The sequence below is a fragment of the Chiloscyllium punctatum genome, chromosome 8 (assembly GCF_047496795.1).
Source record: "Chiloscyllium punctatum isolate Juve2018m chromosome 8, sChiPun1.3, whole genome shotgun sequence".
NCBI classification, from domain to species: Eukaryota; Metazoa; Chordata; class Chondrichthyes; order Orectolobiformes; family Hemiscylliidae; genus Chiloscyllium; species Chiloscyllium punctatum.
This window is the reverse complement of record NC_092746.1, coordinates 22,170,572-22,182,673: the sequence shown is the minus strand read 5'-3', so window position 1 is coordinate 22,182,673 and position 12,102 is coordinate 22,170,572. Positions and strand designations below refer to the sequence as shown.

The window sequence follows — 12,102 nt, the reverse complement described above, 5'->3', positions numbered from 1 at the left end:
GGTTACTCTTCGGAGGGTCAGTGTGGACTGGTTGGGCCGAAGGGCCTGTTTCCACACTGTAGGGAATCTAATCTAACTAACGTAAGTCAATGAGCATTGTGCAATAGGTGAGTTGAGCTATGTAAGCTAGAATATAGGTAGCACAATTTTGAAGCAGTTTAAATTTACGGATATTGGTATTTCAGAGGTCGAACAGAAGAATGTGGATCGAGTAGCACTGGTAGGTGGGTTGGGGGGTGGGGGGGGAGGGGGGTTCACAAGACAAAAGAGTATAAGAGATAGGAACAGGAGAAGGCAATTCAGCCCTTCCAGCCTGCTCTGCCATTTGATATGATCATGATTGATCTCATCTCAGCCTCAACTCCACTTTCCGGCCTGCTCGCCATAAACCGTCAACCTATTGCTCATTAAAAATCTGTCTCTCTCCTCCTTAAATTTATTCAGTACCCCAGCATCCACCACATTTTGGAGTAGTGGATTCCATAGAGCCATGACCCTTTGCCATTCCTTAGCTGAAAATTGTGACCTCTCATTCTGGGTTGTCCCACAAGATTAATATCCATTCTTTGTCTAATTTGTCAATCCCTTTAACATCTTATATACTTCAATTACATCTCCTCCTATCCTTCCAAACTCTAAAACGTATGGGCCTAAGCTACGTAATCTCTCATCATAAAACAAGCCTTTTATCTCCATAATTAATCCGGTGAACTAATAGAAAGTCATGGATGAAGGTCTCAGATCAGATAGATTATGGCAGAAAATGGGTACAACAGAAAGGCTTACACTGTTTGGTCTTCCTGATATTTAATTTAGGGAAATTTCTGTTCATCCAATCAGATTGAAGCAATTGTTTATGATCCTTTTCACAGGCTCCATTTTCTCACCTCTGCATCCATCTTGATTTAAGTGGATGATCTGCAATCCTGCCATCCACCAATTCTCAAAGTGAACTTCTAACTTCATATCCTCTCATTCACAGAAAGCATTGATATCCTGCTCTTCCTGTGACATTTGCTGTAATACTACTGTCAAGGGCATGAAACCAATGGAGAGGACCCAGAAAAGATTCACGAGAATAGCTCTGGGGATGAAGGGCTTCAGTTATGTCGATGGATTAGAGAAGTGGGGACTATTTCCCTTGGAGAAGAGAGATTGCGAAAAAAGATTGGCTATGGAAGAATGGGTGAAAAATTGAGAACAAAGGCGTACAGATTTAAAATAATTGTCTAAAGTAGCAATAGAGACATGAAAGGAATGTTTTCACTCAGTGAGTCATTAGGATCTGGAAAGGACTGAGAGTTTGGAAGAGGCAGGTGTTGTAAAAGCATTTAAGAGGAAATAGGATTATTACCTGAAAAGGAAAATTGAACAGGACTGTGGGGATACTAGAAAAATCTTTCCTTTGGAGAGCCAGTGCAGACATGTTGAATTGAATGGCGTCTTTCAGTATTGAAAGAATTCTATGATTCTATGTCTCTGTGATGTACAGCCACCAGTTTCTATCCATTGTTTCACAGGTGACGTTCAGCAATAACATCTAAGGAAATGTGCAATCTTTTCTTCAGACAAATCAAATATGTTGATCAAGCTTGGGACTCAGGAAGCTGATTAGCTGCAAACACCTTTTCTGCTGATTTTAGTAAGACAAACTGTGACTTATGACAGCTCTATGTAACATAGTATTTGGTAAGAATATTGGTTGACTCAGACAGATTTTATTGAAAAGTAAAACTTCACTGCAGTCACATCACAAAAGTGCAGTTTGCAATGAGTTATTGATACGCTTTAAATTCAAGGAGAACATCTTCAAATTATTATTGTTAAATGCAATTTCCTGGAAACTGAATATTTGCTGTTCTCATTCACCTATGACCTTTCCCAGGTGTTCAATTATCACCAAGGTCAGTCCTGCTTTTCCATTCAACTCTTCCCTCAGTTATCCAGAATCCCTCCATCTTTTTAAAGCTGATTTTCCGAAGGCAAGGGTAACCAACCTTTCAAACCTCAAAAGCTTGTGTACTGACGAAAGAAGCACACATAAATATAATGTATCAATGAGCTATCTCATAATTGCAATCTGATAAAGCAGCCCTCCAAACAATTTTAAAATCACTGATTGATTTGAGCATTGGCGTACTTATTTTTCAAAGCTCTACTTGAAATCAAGATTATATTCTCTCGTAAAATTATTTAAAGAATTAAAATCTTTGAATGAATCTCATAACTGAACGTTTATCACAATATCAAGCATCTATGGGTGAGAACTTAGATTGTTAGATGTATAATTTTGTTTTTCCTTTTCCTCATGGCTCCTGAGGTCTGACCATTATTGATATAGGCAGACAGTTATGAAAGTGGTATGGGGAATATAAGAGTCATGGAGAAAGAATGAGGTTAATATAGGCTTGAAATAGCATAGGAATTATAAGTTGCCATGAATGTGGCATGAAGGTATAAGATGGCAATGTAAATGGCATGGAGAGGTATTAGGAACAATAGACAGATGTGATGAAAGGCAAAGAGACAAACAGTCATTTATAAAACTGGGCTTAAGTCTCAGAGAACCAATTCTGGTCTTTTAACCAGCTCTCCTTGGCACATCCTCACCTCTGTGGATGTTGATGAACTGCTTTCAGAGGGAGTAGGCATAATGTAATTATTCCATTATCCTCTCCTTTGGAAAGGTGTTTCATGGGAGACTGGTCAAGAAGGTGAAATCCCATGGGATCTAGGGCTATTTGGCAAATAGGATCCAAATGTGGCTTAATTGCAGGAGGCAGAGGGGACTGGTTGAAGATTGTTTTTGTGACTGGAAGCCTGTGTCATGTGGATTCTGCAAGATTTGGTATTGGATCCCTTGCTATTTGTAGTGTACAGTAATGAGTTAGATCATAATGTAGGAACTAACATCAGTAAGTTTTCAGCATGATGGCTCAATGGTTAGCACTGCTGCCTCACAGTGCCAGGGAATTGGGTTCGATTCCAGCCTTGGGTGACTGTCTGTGTGGAATTAGTACATTCTCTCCATGTGTGCATGGGTTTTCCCCGGTGGTCCAGTTTCCTACAACAGTCCAAAGGTATGTAGGTTAGGTGAATATGCCATGCTAAATTGTCCCATGGTGTTCAGACATGTGCAGGTTAGGTGCATTAGTCAGGGGTAAATATAGGGGAGTGAGTCTGGGTGGGTTACTAATTGGAGTGGATTTGTTGGGCCAAAGAGCCTGTTTCCACACTGTAGGATTCTATGAAGATGCAAAAATTAGAGACATATGCAACAAAGGAATGTTTATAATTATGGGTGACTTTAATCTGCATACATATTAGTTAAAATGAAATTAGTACAAGTACTATAGAGAAGGAATTCCTGGATTTTACACTGGATGGTTTTCTGGACCAATACATTGTGGAATCAAATGGAGAACAGGCCATCCTAACCTGTGTTTGTGTAATGAGAAAGGAATAGTTGGCAACCTCGTTATGCGAGGGCTCTTAGGGATGAACAGTCATTATATGATAGAATGACATAGGTGGTCCCATGTCTATAGTCTTGAATCTAAATTGAGGGAACTAAGACAGTATGTGGCACAGGCTTACTATGATACATCGGGATCATTGTTTAAAGGGATGGTGCAAAGGCAAAAGATTCAAGCAGCACTTGGTGAACTGCAACAGGGAGTGTTGCTGAACAAAGAGACCTTGGAGTGCAGGTTCATAGTTCCTTGAAAGTAAAGTTGCAGGTAGATAAGATAGTATTTGGAATGCTTTCTTTTATTGGTCAGAGTATTGAGGAGGTTATGTTGCGGCTGTACAGAACACTGGTTAGGCCACTTTTGGAATTTAGTGTGCAATTTTGATCTTTCTCTAATAGGAAGGATGTTGTGAAACTTGAAAGGGTTCAGAAAAGATTTACAAAGATGTTGCCAGGGTTGGAAGGTTTGAGCTATTGGGACATGCTGAATAGACTGGGGCTGTTTTCCCCAGAGCGTCAGAGGCTGAGGAGTGACCTTATAGAGGCTTATAAAATCACGAGGGGCATGGATAGGATAAATAGACAAAGTCTTTTCCCCAGGTTGGGGGAGTCCAGAACTAGAGGGCATAGGTTTAGGGTGAGAGGGAAAAGATATAAAAGAGACCTCAGGAGTAACGTTTTCACGCAAAAAGTGGTGCATGTATGTAAAGAGCTGCCAGAGGAAGTGGTGGAAGCTGATACAATTACAACATTTAAAAGGCATCTATATGGGTATCTGAATAGGAAGGCTTTAGAAGGACATGGGCCAAGTGCTGACAAATGGGATGTCTGATCAGCAAAGGGTCTGTTTCCATGCTGTACATTTCTATGACTCTTTGACTCTATAATTATTCATTCCTGTCTGGTGGAAAAGTAAAACAGGAAAGATGGCTGAACCATGGCTTACAAAGGACCTTAGAGAGAGTATAGGATTCAAGGAGGAGGCATACAAATTGGCCAGAAAAAGAAAACAACAGACGTGAGGAGCAGAAGCAATTTCGAATTCAGCAAAGGAGGACAAAGGGATGAGTAAGAAAGAGAAGCAGAATACAAGAGTAAGCTTGTGGGGAGCATAAATCTGACTGTTAAAGTTTCTAAAGTTATGTGAAGAAAAAAATGGTAATGTAGGTTTCTTACAGTCAAAAACAAGGAAATTTATAATGGGGAACAAAGAAATGGCTGACCAACTGAATATATACATTGGTTCTGTGTTATAGAGTCATACAGCCATACAGTACAGAATCACACCCTGTCCATGTTCACAAAGGAAGACACAAATAACATACCAGAAACTTTGGGGAGTATGTGGTATAGTAAGAGGGAGGAAGGCAATCGGTGCTTATAGAGAAATGATGTAGGGGAAATTGATGGGCTTAAAATACAATAGATCCCCACACCCTGCCAATCTACAACCCAGACTGCTTAAGGAAGTGTCCCTAGAATTTGTGGATGCATTGGTGGTCATCATTCAAGTGCCTCTAGAATAGTTCCTACAGTTCAGAGGGTAACTAATGTTACCCTCTATTTAAGAAGGGAGGCAGAGAGAAAACCAGGAATTATATACCAGTCAGCCTGACATCAGTAGTGGGAAAAATATTAGATTCTGTTGTAAAAGAGGTTTCTAATAAAAAATTGAGAAAACAGTATTAGGGTTGGACAGAGTCAGCATGGATTTACAAAAGGGAAAATCATGCGTGACAAATCTACGAGAATTCTTTGAGAATGTAACGAGTAGAATTAATTAAAGTAGTCAGTGGATGTGATTTTTTTTGGATTTTTGGAGGGCTTTCAACAAAGTCTCACATAAGAAATTTGAGATTATTTAAAGCACATGGGATTGAGGTAGTGTATTGAGATGGGTAGAAAATTGGTTAGCAAACAGGAAACAAATGAACAGGAATACATGGGCCTTTTTCCAAATGGCAGACTGTAAGTAGTGGGGTACAGCAGTGATCTGTGCTAGGTCCACAGCTATTCACAATATTTATTAATGCTTTGGATGAGGGAACTAAATGCTGTACCTTTAAGTTTGCAGATGACACAAAACTGGATGGGAGGATGCAGAGAGGCTTTCATGTGATTTGGACAAGTTGGATGAGTGGGCAAATGCATGGCAGATGCAATATAATGTGGATAAATGTGAGATTAACCACTTTGATGGCAAAAATGGGAAGGTAGATTAGTATCTGAAAGGTATTAAATTAAGAGTAGAGAATGTGCAACCTGAGTGGCCTCATACACCAGTTGTTGAAGGTAAGTATGCAGATGCAGCAGACAATAAAGAAGGCAAATGGTGTGCTGACCTTCATAGTGAGAGGATTTGAGGACAGAAGCAGGGATAGCTTGCTACAATTGTATAGGGCATTGGTGATACTACACATGGAATATTGTGTGCAATTTTGGTGTCCTTACCTAAGGAAGGATAGTCCATAAAGTCATGGACTCCTTGAAGCCTACAGCATAGGAAAAAGACCTTTGGCCCATCAAGTCTGTGTTGGTCATAAACAACCATCTAATTATTATAATCTGATTTTCCATTACTTGGCCCATAATCTTGTAGGCCTTAGAATGTTAAAAATTACAAGGCTTTCTTCCCCTACCGCCCTTACAAGCAGTGATTTCCAGAATCCCACCATCCTCTGGGTGAAAAAACATTGCCCTCATATCCACTCTAAACTTCCTGCCCATACCTTAAACCTACACCCTCTGGCCATTGATTGCTCCACCAAGGGGAAAGGTCCCTTCCTGTCTACTTTGGCTATGCCCCTCATAGTTTCATACAGCTCAGTTATGTCCCCTTTCAATCTCCCTGCTCCAAGGAAAGTAATCCTAGTCTGGCCAATCTCGCTTCATTGCTAAAACTCTCCAGTCCAGGCAACATCCAGGTAAATTTCCTCTGCCCTTTTCCACTGCTATAATGTTGCTTCTGAAATGTGGATTTCAGAACTGCACAAAGTACTCTAGTTCTGGCCTAAGAGACAAATTGGTTCAAGCCAATATTAACTATTAACCTGTACCTGGTGGAAATGATGTCTATTCAGAGAGAGGTGATCCTAATGTTGCATGCTTCAAATCTCTCATTTATTATTTGCAGAGCCCACCTCTTCTGGGTAGTGCTAGTAATTCCAGAAGAGTGAGATGAGAAAGAGATGTAAAGTAGTCTTTTGTGGCTTGATATCATTTGGAGAAACTGTTGTTTTGGAACAGCTTCTCTATGGAAACCAGGCTGTTTATTCCAAGACAAAAGAAACTTTGGAAGATATTTCTGTCATTTCCATAGAGACAGACAATGGTGCCCAGGAGCAGGTACACTTTCATGATTCAAAAGGTCTGAGGAAAGACATTGAACTTGCCAAGCAATTGCGATTCCTTTGCTGATGGGTTTGTGTTGGTGTACAGCATAGGCGGCTGGGAATCTTTCAAGTGGGTCAAAGCCCTCAAGAAAGAACTTTGCAAGTCCCATGATAAGAAGGAGGTGACGGTTGTAACTCTGTTGAACAAGTGTGACCTGCAGGAGGGGTGATGGGTAGACCTCGATGGAATTCAACACCTCGCAGTTGGAGGAGGTTAAATTGTAAAGGTGTGCTTGTGGCAGAATGCAATATCCATTTGTTTACCTGGCCAGTAAAATGAGCCAACCTTGAATCAAATCCACAGTCTCACTCAGCCAGGAAAAGGGGAACAGCTCAATCAACAGCTAATGCAATAGCTGGAATTCAAAGAATCTATTTAAGTACAAAAGCTTATTCCATTCCTATATCTCATGAATAACTCCTGACCTTATTTATGATGCTTATGTTGTTTTTATTCATCCTTATGACAGAACTTCGATTCAAAAGGATATTCTTGCTACAGTATGAGTGCAGTGAAGGTTTTACCAGACTGATTCCTGGGATGCCGAGAGAGTAGTGCTGGAAAAGCACTGCAGATCAGGCAGCATCCAAGGCGTAGGAGAATCGACGATCAAGGAATAGTTGTTCATCAGGAAGGACTGATTCCTGGGAAGTTCGGACTGATATATGAGAAGTCAAACCAATTAAGATTATTATAGCAGAGTTCAAAAGAATGAGGGGGTTCTCACAGAAACCTATAAAATTTCATAAGGACTAGATAGGTTAGATGCAGGAATGATGTTCCCAACGGCAGAGAAGTGCAGAACCAGGAGTCAAAGTCTAAAGGTACAAGGTAAACAATTTAGGACTGAGGTGAGAAGAAATTTCTTCACCCAGAGAGTGGTGAGCCTGTAGAATTTGTCACCATCGAAAATAGTCGAGACCGAAATATTGTATGACTTCAAGAAGTAATTGGATACAGCTTTTGGGGATAAAGGGATCAAAGAATATGGAGGAAATGCAGGAAAAAGTTATTGGTTTGAATGATCAGAAATGATTCCATTGGATAGCGGACCAAGCGGAACAGGTCCTATTTTCTATTGGCTAATGGGGTGTAGTAAATAGTCAGGAGGTAAGTCTAGAGCATGGAATGATACAGACAGGTTGATCAGATGAGCTGAACAATGGCAAATGTCATTTAATCATTAAAAGTATAACATAATGTATTTTGGGAGGACTAACAAAGCAAGTAAGTCCATAATGATAGGATCTTGTGTATTTTTGATGATCAGAGAGACTTTGGTGTGCATGTTCATGGGTCCTTGAAAGCCACAGGACAGGTGGATATATTGATTAAGAAGGCCATTGGGATGCTTGCCTTTATTAGTCAAGGTATAGAATAGAAGAGTCGGGAGATTATGATGAAACTGTATAGGATGTTATTTAGACCACAGCTGGATTATATGTGTGCAGTACTGGTTGCCACAGAATAGGAAGAGTGGGACTGCACTGGAAAGGATGCAAAGGAGACTGATCAGGATGCAGCATGGTTTGAAGAGTTTCAGTACTGAAGAGAAACAACGTAGGCCAGGGTAGCTTTTCTTGGAGCAGAAAGACTGCTGAGGAACCTTATTGATGTCTACAAAATTATGATGGGTATAAGTAAGATGGGGATAGACTTTTCCCCTTTGGAGAGGGGTCAGTTTCCTGGAGGCATAGATCTGAGGTCAGGGCAGGAGATTTGGAGGCTATTTAAGGAGAATTTGTTTTCACCTAGAGGGTAATGTGTATTTTCCCTGCTTGAAATGGTGGTAGAAGCAGGAAGCATTACAGCACTTAAGAAGCATTTGGATGAACTTTTGAAATGCTATAACATTACAAGGCTCTGGCAAAGTGCTGGGAAATACAATTAGTGTAGATAGGAGCTTGATGTCTGGCATGAACATGATGGGCTGAAGGGCCTCTTTCCATGTTGTAATGCGACATGTTTGTATGACTCAATGTCTCCCTTTGCATTGGAGTAAACATCACAAATATGATGGTCGTTCCCAATAAAAAACAGATCTGCTGAATCCAGTAACCCAACTATCTGCCTCCATGGCAAAATCTGGCATTAAATGTTGGCAACCTACACGAGCTTATGAAACACAGCCAAAAAAAAACAGTTCTCAAAATGAGCATGCATTTATTTTCTAGTTGTGGTCATTGAGTCAAAATCTGGTACAAGACTTTTGCCTAATTAATCCACTCTGTTATCTTGGAGACTAAAAGTAATGCAGCACTGAAACTATAATTACAAGTGAGATGACCTAACTCAGCAACTACTATATGCCTTTGTTGTATTGTTTTGTCAACTGTCTTAGCTGAAAACATGGCAACACAAGTAGAAAAAGTTTAGGGTGCAAATTCTCAAACGCTGAATGTGGACATTGTCAAGAAAGTTGGGAAAGTTTTGTGAAATTGGCAGTTATCAATGACAATTATTAAGCTGGAGACAGTTCAGGACAGATTTACCAGGATGTTGCCAGGTGTGAAGGTTTGAGTTATAAAGAAAGGCTGGAGAGGCTGGGACCTTTTACATTGGAGCATAGAAGGTTGAGAGGCAACCTTAGAGAAATTTGTAAAATAATAAGTATAGATAGAGTTAATAGTAGTTGTATTTTCCCAAGGATGGGGGGGTTTCAAGACTGGGGGATACATTTTTAAGGTGAGAGGAGAGGCATTTAAAAAAAACATAAAAGACAATTCTTTTACACAAAGGTTGGTTCGTGTGTGCAATGACCTTCCTGAGAAAGTGGTGGACGTGGGTACAATTACCATGTTTAAAAGACATTTGAATAAGTATATGAATAGAAAAGGTTTGGAGGGATATGGGCTAGGAGCAGGGAGGTGGGACTAGTTTAGTTTGGACTGGTTGGACCGAATGGTCTGTTTCCATGCTGTATGACTCTCCCCACACATATTAGTTGATCTCTCCCCACATATATGCAATTTCCCATTCCACCACCCACCAGATAGAAACTAGATGCCAATAAATCAAAGCAGTTACCTAATGGCTCCAACTTGCTGCTTGCTCTACAGTACCTCCATCTTGAACACTGATCACCAATATCTCAGGGCATGCCTCATACGCAGTGACTACCTGGAGACATGGAGACACCCACGGGCACTAGCATCGGACACATACCAACCTCACTAAACCATCGTGGTACATCTCTGATTCATTTGCAAGATGCTTTTACACTTCAATGCTACATTTTGCAGCACACCAGCACCCTCTAATTGGAATACTGCTGCCAGGACACTTTGTATTTGGGCATTGGCACCCATTTGGATTCAACCAGGGTGTTTCTCAAAGTTCCTTGCTCGCTCTATTTTTACTCCCTTATTACTTTGTACCTGCTTGAACTTTGACCCAATGAGAGTGAGCAACGGTGATATATTTCCATGTCAGTATGGTGGGTGGTTTAGAGGGACACTTGCAAGTGGTGATGTTCACACTTATCTGCTGCCCTTGTTTTCTAGATGGTAGTGGCTTTGGGTTTGAAAGGTGCTGTCTAAGGATCTTTGGTGAAATTCTACAGTGCATCTTGTAGGTAGTGTGCACTGCCTACACACTGGTTGATTGGCCAAGGTCATTGGCTTTTTTATGGCATTGCTGGGCATTCCTCCAGACTGTGGTAACAGTACTGACCTGAATGGCAATCTCAGGTCAGGCTGTGAGTGTCTGGTGTTCAGGCCTCCTCTGTTGGTCCTGGGGAAACAGGATGGCCTTTCTTTGTGTTACCCCATCCATCAGGACCTCAAGGTTTCTGTGTCCAAAGCTGGGAACCAATTCTCTTTTATGTTAAATTTTGCAAAATGTGCAGAGTAGCTCCAGACTACCAGCATTCAAAGCTGTTGCACAACTATGTTTTAAAGATAGTGCTGATGCCAAGAATCCCATGATGCCCCACTAGTGACAAGTATTTTCATCTTATACATGACAGCAATATGAAAACTGGGGCACCACAGAGACTTGGTGCTTGGGAATGAGTTGAGTTCAGGAAGACAGTGTGAAAAAAACTTGATAGGTCTCACGGAGAGAAACCCTCAATGAAACTCACCTTAAATAACACTTCACCAATTTTCCATCAAATTCAGTCCTTAGTTTCTGTTTTTCAAATGGCATCAACGTTGAATTTTATGGTGTTTCTTGACATTTCTCATTCCATTCAAAAATGCTCCATTGCCGTTAAAGTACAAGCGCAACTGTGAAAATGCAGCTTATGCTGTCAACAACACAGTCTCACAATGAGATGGATACCCAAATAATAGTTTAGTGACATAGATTATGAAATAAATGTTGGCCAGGACCCAAGTGAATCACCCTGTTTTGCATAGAGATATGGAATCTTTTAAAAATCCAATGAGGTTGAGCGATGGTTTAACATCTCATCTGCACCCTCAGGCATGAACTGAAGTGTTAGCAAGGGTGATGTGCTCAAATACTTGAAATGTGGCTTCAACCCACAACCTTCTGACTCAGAGGTGAGAATTCTATCACTAAACTCAGGCTGACACCTTTACAACTCAAAGATTCAGTCAGGGTTTTGAGTCTCCAGTTAAATGGTAATGAACAGAAGATAACAACTGGATGCTTTTGTTCGTCATGTACTGTGAGCAATTTACTAATATTTAGATTCAAGTACTGAACCTGTACTTTTTAAATCTCCATGTATCCTTTTTATATTCATCCAAATTGTGAGCACATTCTGTAGGCCCATTACAGGCTGCTGGAATCAAGCCACAGGACAGAAAGGCAAAACATAAATCCATGAACCTCTGCTTGACACCATCTTTAAAAAAAATAGGCACTTTAACTGCTGTCATCTAACTCCTAGTAGCCACTCCTTGGGCTCTCCTTCACTTTTATCCGCTGTCATTTGTACCCTCAGGGGGCGGCATGGTGGCACAGTGGTTAGCACTGCTGCCTCACAGCGCCAGAGACCTGGGTTCAATTCCCGCCTCGGGCGACTGACTGTGTGGAGTTTGTACATTCTCCCCGTGTCTGCGTGGGTTTCCTCTGGGTGCTCTAGTTTCCTCCCACAGTCCAAAGATGTGCAGGTCAGGTGAATTGGCCATGCTAAATTGCCTGTAGTGTTAGGTGGATTAGTCAGGGGTAAATGTAGGAGGGTGGGTTTCTCTTTGGAGCGTCAGTGTGGACTGGTTGGGCCGAAGGGTCTGTTTCCACACTATGGGGAATCTAATCTATACTTT

At 40.9% G+C, this 12,102-nt stretch overlaps 1 pseudogene; it reads left to right on the top strand.

Annotated features, from left to right (window-relative positions):
- The first annotated feature begins 6,649 nt into the window (after positions 1-6,649).
- Positions 6,650-7,212, top strand: LOC140480222 (NF-kappa-B inhibitor-interacting Ras-like protein 2 pseudogene; annotated as a pseudogene).
- Positions 7,213-12,102: the final 4,890 nt, after the last annotated feature.